The sequence below is a fragment of the Cyphomyrmex costatus genome, unplaced genomic scaffold (genome assembly GCF_001594065.2).
Source record: "Cyphomyrmex costatus isolate MS0001 unplaced genomic scaffold, Ccosl1.0 scaffold211, whole genome shotgun sequence".
Taxonomy (NCBI): domain Eukaryota; kingdom Metazoa; phylum Arthropoda; class Insecta; order Hymenoptera; family Formicidae; genus Cyphomyrmex; species Cyphomyrmex costatus.
The window spans coordinates 633,444-637,399 of NW_017276159.1; positions in this window are offsets into that span (position 1 = coordinate 633,444).

Below are 3,956 nucleotides of genomic sequence, written 5' to 3' on the forward strand. Positions count from 1 at the left end.
TACGGCCGCCCTTTATACTTCGCCACAGGTTCATCTACGGCGTCGCTTTTTCGGGATGCGTAAAAGAGCAGTGAAAGCGGGCAGCAAATCGCCGGAAAAACCGTAAACTGCATTTCGCCGGTACCGTCCGCGTTTGAGAGATAGAGCGTCGTCGGTGCACACGACACGAGCAGGTGCGCATGTGTCTAGAAAAATCGCGTCCGTCGCGAAACACTCGAAGGTAAGAACTGTTCCACGGTGAATACGCTAAAGAAACTGCGAGATGTCTGATGCGTTTTATGGAAAATTGTATAAAGCGCGAATTCTATGATAAATGTCTGTTCGCTTGCGACATCGGAATTGAACATTCCGCTCGTCTAAAAGTAACAATTCGATAAAGACTGTCATATGTCTAATATGGTAATATAAGAAGAGAGATATCTCCGAATAGAATCGAGGAGGAGATGTTCTATTTTGACAGTGGAAAATCATGCTCTTTACATTAGAAAATGATCAGTCATGCAACTCGATGTTATACTTTGCGGTCCTTCATTAGTTCTACTTCAATAGTGGCAGACGTCGTAAGACGCGAGTGATGAGACGGTTTCAGCGCGGGCGATATTAAATATTCAAAGACGTCAAATCGAGTCCACATTATCCTCTTATTCCACGGAGGCGCTTCGCATACCTTTGAAGCTCCCACGCCTCGTTGCATCCGAGTCGCGAATCGACGGATCCCTTTTTCGTACGAACGAATCGAAAATATTTGTCGCCACGAGGATCAACAAAATCCGTGTCCTTAGTCGAGCGTTGCTCCACATGTCTCGTGATTTTCTACGGACTTCTTGCCTTTTCATTTTCATAGTCATTCTTTCATCCTCACTCTCGGAAGAAAACACGGCAAGTACACAAACCCAAATTACTTTCGATATATAAGATAAACAAAAATATCAAAAATCGATAAGTTACGTTGCATGCGGAAGGTCTAATTTCACATAAATTTTACGGCAAGAATATTCGTGACAGATAACGATATATTAAACTTTCACGCTTACAAAATAATCGCCACAATTATCGTCTAATACGTGTCGGCGGCTGAGAGGCATCGTTCAACCATATTGCACGCAAAGCCCCAAATAGCGCCGTAATTACCCAGCTGTCTCATTCTTATTATTCAGTGTTTCCTTCCGCCGAGAGACACGACAGCGCGGCGGTATCTCCCACCTCCCTCCATATAATCGAGACTCGCCTACAATCTTATAATCTCGACGCGTTCCTTGTAACCATTTCTTCTTCCTACCTCGGTGTGCCCTTTTTCCACCTCTATGTCAGTCGAAAGGTGCGTCCGTAGAAGGGCAATCTGTTAAATTATACTTAATATCTATGCGGCACGGTTCTCACTTATCCCTCATCCAAAACACACGGTACGCATCGAGATCTCATCTCGTTTAAGGGGAACGAAACGCACAGCCCGTCGCCTTGCCCACATGGGATCTGACTAACATCTCACTTAGCTGTAAAAATCCGTATGTTCCTTTGTTCCACGAAATCCGCTTAACTACAGCTTTATCCCGTATAAAACATCGAGCGCGGAGACGTCAAAGAAAAATGTTGAATTTACAAAGGCTACGCTACGCGTATGGTTCTGCTGGTTTCACTTCGAAAAAAGGCATTAAATTTCGATGTAAATGGATTTCCGAGTCATATAATTTAAAAGAATATCGAGTAAAAGATTTTATATATTATGTATAGGGTGTCCGCGAACTGATAATATAATCGGGATGAGTATACATGAAAAATAAGTCGAAATCGCAGAATAAATTTTTTTAATACAAGGCTTTGTTTTTGAGAAAATCGATTTTAAATATTCACCGAATACGTGTGCACTTAATTATTTCTCGATTTAATGGATCTCACTATAGACTATTATCTCTGCTCGTGTTTGTGTTTATTATTTGTACCAGGTAACCGAGAATTTACAATAAAAACAGGATATTCATGCACAATGAAATCTTGTTATCTTATAAATTGTTGAAAATGTTCCATTCTGTCGAATATGCTTTCTGTTCTTTAAAATAAATATATCTGTAAACACTTTCTAACGTGTTCTGGTTCTTCAATTTATCAATTAAATTCGTGTCCGACACAATTTTTTTAAAAACAAAGTTTTATATAAAAAAATGTTTACGTTCTCTCTTCCCATTTGTACCACCAATTTACAAACATTCTGTGTGTGTGTGCGTGCGTGCGTGTGTGTGTGTGTGTGTGTGTGTGTGTACACATACTGTTCCCTTACTTTAAAAATGACACAACTATAAAAATATAATTTTCGAGTTACCATGAATAAGTTAGATAAAAGATTGTTCTATCAATCATTAAAAAAGGTAAACTAACCTAATTAAAAGTAAACTAACTTAACATCACAGTAGTCAAATAACACTTGTGTTGTTCTTAAGATTTCCGAAGAGATTAATAATATTTTCTACAAGAGTGATACATTTTGAGTTGCGTTATTTTTGTAAATAAAAAGTTTTTTGTAGAAAATATTTAGAATTAAAACACTTTGGTGATCAAAGTAAATAAGATATGTTGGTATATATATATATATATATATATATAAAAATGATTTTTATTAATCATTCAGATATGTTAGAATTTTGTACAGTATCACAATCGTCATAATTTAAAGATAGTTTTGTGAAATGAAAATGACAAATAACGACATTTGAGCATGTTTCTAAAAGTATATTATTTTTTGCCGATATTATTTAATTAAACAATAATTTTCTGTTGTGTGTGGAGTTAAAAAATAGTTTTCCCCCTTTTCTGAAAAACTTAATCTTTTTAGTTGCGTAATTTCAAAGTGTGAAGGAACGATATACATACATGCATATATAATTTCTTGATATAAGAAAATACAAATAAATTTTATATTATATATAGCTAGTAAAATAACAGAAAAATTCGATTGCTGTAGAAAAGGTTTAACAATCGTTTTTCATTAAACGATATGTTGCAAAATGGCACTATGCTTAATGATGCTCTTCTGATTTCTCATTCATGATTAATGGATTTGACTTCGTAGGCATCTTGCGTGTGTACAACTTTAGCTGATTCCTTGGTCGATTATGAACGCGCAATTCTCGCATTCTCGCCCAATTACTCTCGCAGCTTAGACCGCATTCCGTTCTAATCCATGGAATACTTGGTCGATTAAAGCGTCTTTGATAAACGATTGCGGTACAAGAGCATCTATACTATTTGACAAATAAAACTTAGAAGAATAGAAATAGAACAATATACAACATTATTTAGTTTTTTTTCCTTGATATGTATTCTATTTTATTTTTAAATACAGAATTTTTGGATATACATTTCAAGTTTAGAAAACTTTCATGTAATGTTGAAATTAATAAAACAATACAATAAAATATTACATCGTCTATTTTTTAATATGTATAATTTTCAATTCTTTTCTCTCTCAATTATAGTTACCGTATCAATTAATTCATTTGTCGTTATTCGTTGATAATAAATGGATACATTATTTCTCCAAAAAATCGCAAGTATAAAGTTCTAGAAAATAAAGTGTCGCGTTCACGTCCGCTAATTTTAGTACGAGCCGTAATATGTCTGCGACCGATTAGAACGCGCTGTTGCACCGACTAGCAAAGTCCATATAAAACACACACAGTCTCGCAGTCCGCATTCCGTTCTGATCCACAGAATATTCTGTCAGGTAAAGCGTCTTTGATGGAACACCTCTTTGGCACGATGACAACAAGCGTTGTGCGGAAAGTGAAATACAGGAAGGGGGAAGAAGAGGGGGGAGGGGGTAGGAGACCACGAGAAGGTGCATGAGAAAGAGAAGGTACGAGGGTTGGGGGAAGGTCTGCACGGGGTGTGATCATCAAAGTGACCCATACCCTGTTAAACGGCTCACGTCTCGATCACAGACAAGCCGGAGCAATGCCGCC